At 42.6% G+C, this 10,941-nt stretch overlaps 1 long non-coding RNA gene across 3 annotated transcripts; it reads right to left on the reverse strand.

The window, feature by feature from the left end:
• Positions 1-6,096: 6,096 nt before the first annotated feature.
• Positions 6,097-6,961, reverse strand: LOC123399414. Of its 3 annotated transcripts, none has more exons than XR_006610371.1 (3): positions 6,881-6,961; positions 6,674-6,757; positions 6,097-6,415 (listed from the first exon to the last, which is right to left on the reverse strand). It is a non-coding gene; the product is annotated as an uncharacterized LOC123399414 (long non-coding RNA). The 3 variants fall into 3 exon arrangements; XR_006610370.1 differs by having other exon boundaries at positions 6,674-6,762; positions 6,881-6,920; XR_006610369.1 differs by having other exon boundaries at positions 6,674-6,762; positions 6,887-6,915.
• Between the last annotated feature and the right edge of the window lie 3,980 nt (positions 6,962-10,941).

The raw sequence follows: 10,941 nt of genomic DNA on the forward strand, positions 1-10,941 counted from the left end.
CTTCGCCCCGAGTAGGCCGCCAACCGCCTCGGCTGGGCCCCGAGCCGGCCCAGTGCAGGGCGCCCCGTAGAGGCCAGCTGGGCTCCTCCCCGCAGCCGGCCCAAGAGGCCTCCGCCCCAACCGTCGGCCTGTGGCCCGAGGTGAGCTATCCCTCGCGCGTGCGATGTTTTGTTAGGTAGCGCCTGCCAATTCGGCCAGTGTAGGGTTTTTTTATATTCCTGTGATTTAATTCTTTTCCAGAAATAGGCTATATTTCAATCGCCCGTAGTTTAATAACCGTAGGTCGGATCGAGGTGATCTTTATATCGTTTTGGTGTAGATTTTCACGTAGTATCCATTTTTCCAACTTGCATAATTATTTGACGTAGTTTTACGTGCCAAACGCCTAGTCTAACGTGCTGTCCTATATTGTTCCGTCCCGTATTTATTTTTTTCTTGCGGTCCGGACTGCCCGTATACTGTAGATTAAATGCCTATGTTTTAGGAACTATTTTTCCGTGCATTTTAGAGCGGTCACTTGTATTTTTGCATGTATGGTTTGCCGGTAGTTAATTTTCCCGTATATAGGTATTTTTTCCCGCATTTTAGTGTGGCATTATTTTGTGTTGCAAACCCCACATATTTTATATGTTTCCGGGGTAGAAAAATCCCATGGATTTTTCTGTGCAATTAGTTTTAGCATTAGAGCAAGTTAGTTCGCGAGATATTTTGCCATGTTGCCCTTTTGTTTAATTCGTAGGATTTAATCCGTTCATCGTTTGACGGAGTTGTCAACTGGAGAGTTGATCTTGGATGTTTTGTTTAGCCCCTGGTATTTTGGTTGCAATAGAAATGCATGTTTAGGTGTGTTTTGATTGCTCTCAAGTTGCTAGAAATAGTGCTGTTTTAGAGGAGCTGAAATATTTCTAAGTCTGGAATTTGTTATATTTTGTTGTTGTCTTGTCTTGCTTGCATCTTGTGATCTGTAGCTCTTTTGAGGTTGGTCCAATGGAGTTAGTTGTACCCCTTGTGTTTCTCTAGCATGCTGTTAATTTTCATGCCATTTGGAGACCTGTAGCTTAGGATTTTTCTGCTGTCAATATGCCTTCAGGCTGAAAACTGCACTTTCATGAGGTGTTATTTTCACAAAGTCTGAAATAGTGCGTGAGATGCCATTTTGTGTCTTCTTTTCCTAGTGCTCCTTGCTGCCATGCTAGTTGTTGTTAGTTGGTTGTAGTAGTGCGTCTTGCCCTATTTCATGCCATGCCTTGCTTGAGTTTATCGGAGTTGTGTAGCTCGTAGTTGTGGGGTGTAGAAAATGCTATGTGGCTGATTTTGGCAGATTGTAGTCAATTCTTGTTTTGCTCGTAGTTTTTGAACCGTAGCTCCGATTAGATCGTGTCCTACATGAAACTTGCTTAGAATCTCGTGTAGTTTCATTTTCTCTTGCTGGTTGTTTGTTTTGAAGTGCTCGTAGCCGCCGTTGCACACATATTGCATTCATGCCATCATATCTTGCGATGCTTGTAACTTTTGATCCGTAGCTCCGTTGGAGATGTTTTCTATGTGTAGATTGCTTGCCTTGACGCGTAGAATCACGTGAACCTATTTGTTTTTCTGTTTAACAACTAATTAAAGGTGTTAAATCAGATCTGGTCAGAATTGTAAATTAACTTGTGAGGTCGTTTCGGAGGTGCTATATGTCATTTTCGACCTCACTTAAAATGCCTAGATAGGTAGTTTAAATTCCGCTTCTCCTCTTGCATGTTTGACAACATTAATATTGCCGTGTAGATAACCGGGAGTGAACTAAATAATTAACGTGGAGTTTTGTCAGTATGCAACTCGTGCATATTGAACTTCACTTAATGTGTAGTGTTTGATTGTGTGATTTGTCATGCTGTGACTTGCATGTATTCAGTAGCTCATGCATCATATGTGTTGTGCATCGTGTGGTGAATTTCGTGTGTTGATTTGTGTTTCCGGTTTGCTTCGTCTTGATAGAGTTCCGCAGCGTGCCGGATTGTGAGGACCCGTTCGACTACGTCGGTTCGTCTGCTTCACGGAGGCATTCTTCTTCCAAGCGAGATCTCAGGAAAGATGACCATTTCCCCAGATACCATTACTATCATTGCCATGCTAGTTTTACCGCTGCTATCGATTATGTCTCGTTGCCTACCACATGTTAAATATCAGTCTCTCAACAATGCCATGATTACCTTCAACCTGTTCGACCTAGCAAACCACTGATTGGCTATGTTACTGCTTGCTTGATCCTGTTGTTAGCGTTGCAGTTGCAGGTGCAGATGCTTCCATGTGATAACATGGGTTCCTTGTCTTATCACCATATTAATTCTATTTAATTTAATGCACCTATATACTTGGTAAAAGGTGGAAGGCTCGGCCTTTCTAGCCTGGTGTTTTGTTCCACCTTTGCCCCCTTAGTTTCGGCTACCGGTGTTATGTTCCATAAATGAGCGCTCCTAACACGATCGGGGTTGTTATGGGGACCCCCTTGATAATTCGTTTTAGATAAAAGCTGGTCTGGCAAGGCCCAACTTTGGTACTACATTTGTCTAATCACCTAATAAAATTGCATAGGGACTTTCCGGACCCCGAGGATAATTTAATCAACCCCCGGGCGAGTGCTCCTCATGAGTGTTGGCCCCACCTGAGCGATGTCCAGCGCCCCTCTGGTCAGCCAGAGGTTTAGCGATCCCGACGTCTAGCTCATCCGCCATGTCCTGAGAACGAGGTACACGACTCCTATCGGGATCGTCGACACGTCGGGCGGCCTTGCTGGATTAGTTTTACCTTTGACGAGATATCTTGTGCATCGGGATTCCGGTGATGCTTTGGGTAATCTCAGAGTTGAGGTTTTCCACTAGGGAATCCGACGAGATCGCGAGCTTCGTGATTGAGGATTTCTATGCGGCTTGTGGTAATTTGTGATGGACTAGTTGGAGCACCCCTACAGGGTTAAATCTTTCGGAAAGCCATGCCCGCGGTTATGTGGCAACGTGGAAGCTTTGTTTAACACTGGTTCTAGATAACTTGAAGTTAACTTAATTAAAATATGCCAACTGTGTGCGTAACCGTGACTGTCTCTTTCCTGAGTTCCTTCTCCGATCGAGGACACGGTGGGGTTATGACTGACGTAGGTAGGTGTTCAGGATCATTCATTTGGTCATCTGTAGTTCACGCCCGCTATGCGTAGTTCTTCCCCCTCTTATTTCTGGTACTCGCAAGTTAGCCACCAAATATATGCTTAGTCGCTGTTGCAACCTCACCACTTAACCATACCTCACCCATTAAGCTTTGCTAGTCTTGATACCTTTGGAAATGAGATTGCTGAGTCCCCTGTGGCTCACAGATTACTACAACACCAGTTGCAGGTACAGGTAAAGGTTACGTGACGCGATCGCGTTGTTTGTTCATTTGGAGTTTCTTCTTCTTCTTCTTCTTCATCGATCTAGGATGGGTTCCAGGCCGGCAGCCTGGGATAGCAAGGATGGACGTCGTTCTTCTTTTGTCGTTTATTTTCGTCCGTAGTCGGACCCTGCTCTTACTCTTGATGATTATGTATGTACTGATGTGACTCTGATGTAGCTTGTGGCGAGTGTAAGCCAATTCCATATACCTCTTCTTTTCAGTACATGTACTTGTAACGATATCCATTCTTGCGACACGACGAGATGCGCTTCTATCCCTGACGAGGCACTCGTGCCAAATTGAGGATAGGGTCGCATCTTGGGCGTGACACAAAGTAACGAACGCGAATCATATGAACATGATGGAAACTAGCATGACAGAAATTCCCGTGTGTCCTCGGGAGCGTTTTTCCTCCTATAAGACTTTGTTCAGGCTTGTCCCTTGCTACAAAAGGGATTGGGCCACTTTGCTGCACCGTTGCTACTTTTGTTACTTGTTGCTTGCTATGAATCATCTCACCACACAATCACTTGTCACCGATAATTTCAGTGGTTGCAGATATTTCCTTGCTGAAAACCACTTGTCAGATCCTTCCGCTCCTCGTTGGGTTCGACACTCTTACTTATCGAAAGGACTACGATTGATCCCCTATACTTTTGGGTCATCAAACCTCTGCAGAGTGTCAAAACTATTCGAATAGCCGAGTCCACGGTATTGGACAGCCCGACCAGACCTCAGTAGGTGGTCAACCGTAAACATGTTAGTAATGATGGAAGAACTCGTCTGAGTATGGTAACAATTGGGCATCGTGCCAATGATAAGTCTTGGGATACGTCTTGAGGATATTTGCTAAAGGTTCTGAGTAAGATCATAAAAGTTGGTATCAACAGAGTACGGTGGGAGTAGCCTGGTATTGTTATTTTTCAACTACCCCTTTAGGAATAACAAATCTTTACTTAATGCTGATTTTTAGGATGTTGTCTTGCCTTAATGATAATGTTTGCTGTGAGCTTGCGAGTACATTCAAAGTACTCACCTGGCTTTGTCATGCCAGTTTGCATGTCATGCCTTGATTGCTTGCTTGTCAAGGATTATGAGTTGCGAGCTAGGATGCGCGTTCCAGCCAGAGTCCCTGCGGAGTGGAGTTCATCACATAAGTCGTTGTTCTGCTGCTAGTGTAGGATTTGCCGTAGGAAGGTGTAGTATTGACAAGGCGATGTAATCCATGTATCCTTGTAATATTTTCCATAGTAATAAAGAGCTGATTTGTTCTGTGCCAACGGTTCCATATTCCAGAAGACTTGTCCTTGGGCTGGAATACGAGGTGTTCCGGTTTCCTCTGAGCCGGGGTGCCACAGTGTTGGCAGCTCCCACGACAACAGACACGGGGGATCTATCACGGGTTTCTCTGTCCGAAACAGAATCCACAAGCTACGACTAGATGCAATGCCTAAAAGAAAATTTGGTGAAGAAGAACGGGATGTTTGCAATCTCTACTCCTAAAGGGGGAGTTGATAGCATCGACTCACTCCCTGCAACACTATATTATGCCCGCAAGCATCTTACAGCCGACCCATTTGATGCGTGTATTAACTCAATGAAATTGGGACTTCTCAAAAACAACGTCATATATTAACCCACTCTACTCGTAAGGGGGGAGTTGGTAGCATCGACTTACTCCCAACAACACTATATTACGACCGCGAGCATCTTACAACCGACCCATTTGATGCGTATTAACTCAATCAAATCTACACTTTCCCAAAGCAATGTCATGCATTAACTCATTCAAATTAAATCTTAAGAAAATTTGAACTAAATTCAAGTTTTCTTGCCTTCCACTACTCATACTCAAATCAAATCAAATCTTACCAAAATATCAACTATAAGCAAAGTTGGCCAGCCCATTTGACGTGTGCACACTTTTTATCTATGTTTTGTTTTTTGGTTTCTTTTTTTGTGTTACTTTAACCTATATTAGTTTTTGATCGGCATACCATCAGAATCGGTATAGACTTGTACACCATGGTTAGTTGGTAAAGTCACATCCATTCGAGTCAAACCTCCCCCATCGATTTTTTTCTATCCACCATAGGGTAGGCCCACAGATGACCTCATCATGAACTAGAAGATTTTGCAAGCAGTGAGTGGGGTGAAAACACGGCCACAAAGAATTTTTCTTTGCTTTTTTGTGTCAATAAGATCTTGATAGGGGTCGACTCACGTGTTCTGGGGTGGGGATCGTTTCCCTTGTAAGTAGACCCTACACGTCGGATGGGGTCTGTTTCCATAAATGACGCGTGCGCCTAGGGATTCTATCCATTTTTATGATGTTCTCCTTGTGGCTAATTTTTGTGACAGCTTGGTTATTCTACATGAACTGACATGCCAACATTCTAGAATGGAGATCCTCCTCAGATGTTTGCTAGGTCGCTAGGAGTGGGGTGGCATGAGCGATACCGCAAGTAGGATGGCATGATGATCTCTTAACCCTAATGTTGTAGTACACAAATGCTTGACACTTTATGATTGAATGGATTTATAGACAAATGGCATGACTTGGTATAACATACATGTGTGGGTCACAATTGGACACCCATCTCCTCTTCCCACATGAGAGATGATAGTGTGTGTTTGAAAGCTATTTTGTTCAGTATATTTGTTCATACTATATGATATCCTCCTTTAAGTAGTGTGTCCATGAGACGAGAAGATTGCGTACACCATACCGCTCTCTCAAGCATACAGTCTGAAGCATAAATAAGTGATTCAAAGGCACAAAACAATGATTTTTTGAACCGAGTGAATTCTTTATTGATAACATGAAGTGAACTTAGCATATCCACTAAGTTCTATAAACAAATCTTGCAGTTGCACTTGCCAAAGACCTTCCCATCACACCAATGCTGGTGGATCAACTCGCCAGTCCACTCAAGCCAACATTCAAACTTGCATGTATTGTCGTTGCAAAACGGTAGCACAAAACGATCAATGAAACAACTATCTGCATACCAAAAGCAAAATAAAAATTATACCATAAGAGTGAGATATTGATTGTAACGACAATATTTTATACATCACTACAAAAAAGTGTTAAAATGCCAAAAGCCTCAACGACAGGCACATGTGCATCAATGTCATATAAGAGAAAACTCTTGGAAATACAATCTTGAAATCTTATGAAGATTTCTCATGGTTCTTCCTTTGAAATAAGTTATGCGCCCAAGAAATCTACATTAGAACAACAAAAGAGAGAACACACCTGCAGATGTGGTGCTTCCTAACAGCACAAGCATGACCAGAACACAAGCAGTAGCAGACCTTCCGTCCATTCCGAAATTGCACACTACACTGAGAGATAAAGGGTCTATCAAGCCTTTCAAAATAATGACAAAATGATTTGGAATGGCGTGACATCTCAAAACTTCTTACAAATGACATATAAAGTGCATCCATAAGATAACGTTACCAATACCAATAGGGGGTTCCCAATGAAATCCAAAGTGTCAACGTATAAAGTCAAAAGTATATGGAATGATGCGCCATATATATAGCCTTCTAGAAAGAGATATATGAAAGGTCAATAAATGCGCATAATATCATAAGGTATATCATATAAATTTAAGATACACTTAGGTACACCTTATAATGCATCATATCTTAAAGTATATCATATATATTAAATATACGCTTAGATACAAGTTCTACAATGGCTTATATCTCATTTAATGTGTTTTGTGATAAAAATAATTATTTCTCTTCGTTTTAGCACTAAGAGCTATATCTAGATTAAAGAGCACTTCCAATGCACTATATCTTAAGCTATACAATATGCATTAAATGTGTGTTAGGACATAACTTCTCCAATGGATTACCCCGTGTTTGGGTTTATTGGATCACTTTGTATTTTGTGTCAAGATTTGTCCATATGTAAAACTAATGGAATAAAAATTATATGATGCAAAAGTATATTATTGAATTTGTATTTGAAAGAGGTTTTTCATAGTATAATTTTTGTGGCATATAGTTTGCATTTCATTACTAAAAAAATGGGTCAAACTTTACCAAAACTAAGAAGGGGTCTAATAAATCGGGACGGAGATAGTACATACGTTTGTGAGACAAAAACACTAGTTAACAAGTAGTTGTGTGATGGGAAGGAGGTGCATACGTACACCTAGCGGTCGGGAAATTTCATATCTGGCCAAGCCAATCTACCTATCTAGGTCGGGGGAGAAACACTGGAAAGAAAAATGGTAAGGTAACATTGTCACGTGTAATTGACGATCGAGACCCACATGGTAATCACTATGGGTATGTTTGGTAGGATGCATTAGGATCAACCACACTAGCGCAAGAAGAATTCGATATGTATGGTTGTTACCATGCAGTGTTCGCCTGCATCACACGGAGTTTAAAGCATCTCCGAGCTAGGTGTGATAGCAACACCCGAATCGACAGTTTCTCGAGAGTTGGGCTCGGTCAAAGCACGGGAGGGGAACGCGTGTTAGGACCGTTTTTTCAAGGATTTTAACTTCCCTTCAATATGGGCCTTGTGTATACCAGCCCGACGAATACTGTTAGCTGGTAAACGATTCCTTTATACAAATGTCCAAGCAAATTACAAATTTGAGGTACAAGACCAAGGTGGTCTATGGAGTACATCAAAATATTTCTATTGGTTGATGGCGGAAGCGGTACGAGAATCTCCAGCGTCTATGGGACTCCATTTCCCATAGGAACAGTTGACCTCAGTAATTCCTATCTCACGCACCTGCTGTCTTTGATACCTAGGTTCCGCGGTTATCGTCAGGATCCTCCTCTACAAGCATGCAATCTCGCCAAGAAAATAGCCAGGGACAAGCCACTGAGTACTTTGAATGTACTCGCAAGCATCATGAAAGGAGACATAAAATAGCAGGTGGTTAATATGCACTTGCAATGATCCAACGATATTCCATCAATCATAACTTAAATTCTCAAGTACTCGTAACCGTGTAATATGACCATGGTGAGAATTTAATAAGCAATCAATGAGAGGAAAGTTTGACAGGTAAGATATATGACATGCCTTAATCGGGCGTATGAGTGACACCACATAAAGGGCTTATAAGAAATGGTAACAAACATGCCACAGTCGGGCGTCTGGGCAACACGACGTAAATGGTTTATATGAAGTAATGGCAAGCATGCCATAGTCAGGCGTCTAGGCGACACCACGTAAAGGGCTTATATGATGTAATAACAAGCATGCCACAGTCGGGCGTCTGGGCGACACCACGTAAAGGGCTTATATGAAGTAAATATAATGAATATCCAGGAGGTAGAACCATCCCAGGGATATTCCATATACGTAATCATAAAGGTTTGCCTATAGTAAAATAATAGTCATGATCATCCACCATATTTCATACTGTTCTCATGGCTAAGTTAACTTCCGATTTTGTTAACTTCCTTCGAAGACCGACACTTGACTTATCCTAGACTGCAGTCCTTAACCGCGGGTACCGCTATCTGAATAGATGTAAAACTCTACAAAGGGTGTACTCTGTACCCATGAGTAATTGATTGGTTTAGCAACCCGGAGTTGTTGACTAATTTCGATTAAGGTATTTGAGTTGAAAACACACCTAACCTGTAGACACCGGTTCCTACTTCCGATGCCTGGGGTCACACACAACACCCGCCAAGTATAACTCTGAGTGGGGGAAGACTACAATCTCCACTGGCACTAGGATCACAACATTTATATCGCGCGCACACGGTGGAGTGATACGTCTCAAACATATCTATAATTTTTTATGGTTTCATGCTGTTATCTTGTCAACTTTGGATGTTTTATGTACCTTTTATATCTTTTTTGGACTAACTTATTAATTCAGTGCCAAGTGCCAGTTCCTGTTTTTTCTGTGTTTTTGACTCTTTTCAGATCTGATTTTGGAACGGAGTCCAAACGGAATAAAATCCCCGAAATAAATTTTTCCAGATTAGAAGAAGATCGGGGGACTTGAGGGCCAAGGCAGGAGCGCCACAGGGGGCCCATAAGCCCTGTAGCCACCACGAGGGGGGCTGGCGGCTACTAGGCTTGTGGCCCCCGTGGAGCTCCCCTGCCCTAGCTCTTTCGCCTATATATTCCCTAAAATCCAGAAAAAATCAGGGCATCCACAAAAACACTTTTCCGCCACCGCAAGCTTCCGTTTCCGCAAGATCTCATCTAGAGACCCTTCCTGGTGCCCTGCCGGAGGGACTTTGGAGTTGGAGAGCTTCTACATCAACATCATCGCCTCTCCAATGACTCGTGAGTAGTCCACTTCAGACCTACTGGTCCGTAGTTAGTAGCTAGATGGCTTCTTCTCTCTCTTGGATCTTCAATACAAAGTTATCCATGATCTTGATGGAGATCTATCCGATGTAATCCTCTTTGGCGGTGTGTTTGTCGAGATCCGATGAATTGTGGATTTGTGATCAGATTATCTATGAATTATATTTGATTCTTTGCTGATTTCTTATATGCATGATTTGATATCCTTGTAAGTCTCTCCGAGTCTTGGGTTTTGTTTGGCCAACTAGATCTATGATTCTTCCAATGGGAGAAGTGCTTGGTTTTGGGTTCATACTGTGTGGTGACCTTTCCCAGTGACAGAAGGGGCAGCAAGGCATGCATCGTCTTGTTGCCATCAAGCGTAACAAGATGGGTTTTTATCGTAGATATGAGATTGTCCATCTACATCATGTCATCTTGCTTAAGGCATTACTCTGTTCTTATGAACTTAATACACTAGATGCATGCTGGATAGCGGTCGACGTGTGGAGTAATAGTAGTAGATGCAGAAAGTATCGGTCTACTTGTTTTGGACGTGATGCCTATAGATATAATCATTGCCATAGATAACGTCACGACTTTGCGCAGTTCTATCAATTGCTCGACAGTAATTCATTCACCCACCGTCTACTTGCTTTCATGAGAGAAGCCACTAGTGAACACTACGGCCCCGGGGTCTATTCACAACTATCGTCTCCACTTTCACTTTTACTTTGCTTTGTTTAGTTTTTGCTTTCATTTCTCACTTTGCAAACAATATATAAGGGATTGACAACCCCTTCATAGCGTTGGGTGCAAGCTCTTTGTGTTTGTGCAGGTACTTGTGACTTGACGCGATCCTCCATTTGGATCGATACCTTGGTTCTGAAAACTGAGGGAAATACTTACCGCCGCTGTGCTACATCACTCTTTCCGCTTCAAGGGAACACCAACGCAAGGCTCCAAGGCCACAGGGGAATCCTTTGCATATTTTCCATGGAAGTCCCTAAAGGCGTAGGCGTAGCAGAAGGATTCCTTGCGCTGTTGCTGAGCAGTATCAAGACAAGAATAGTCTCCAGTTAACACGCTTATTTCTGGCACCGTTGGAAGGTCTTTTGTTGCAGTAGCAGAAGTATTTCTGGCGCCGTTTCTCGGGAGGAGGATCGCTTGCCGAGGAGAGATCAAGTCAAGATCTATCCAAGTAGGTGTCACAAACTTATCTCTTGCAT

Source organism: Hordeum vulgare, chromosome 5H (assembly GCF_904849725.1).
Source record: "Hordeum vulgare subsp. vulgare chromosome 5H, MorexV3_pseudomolecules_assembly, whole genome shotgun sequence".
In the NCBI taxonomy this organism is placed as follows: Eukaryota; Viridiplantae; Streptophyta; class Magnoliopsida; order Poales; family Poaceae; genus Hordeum; species Hordeum vulgare.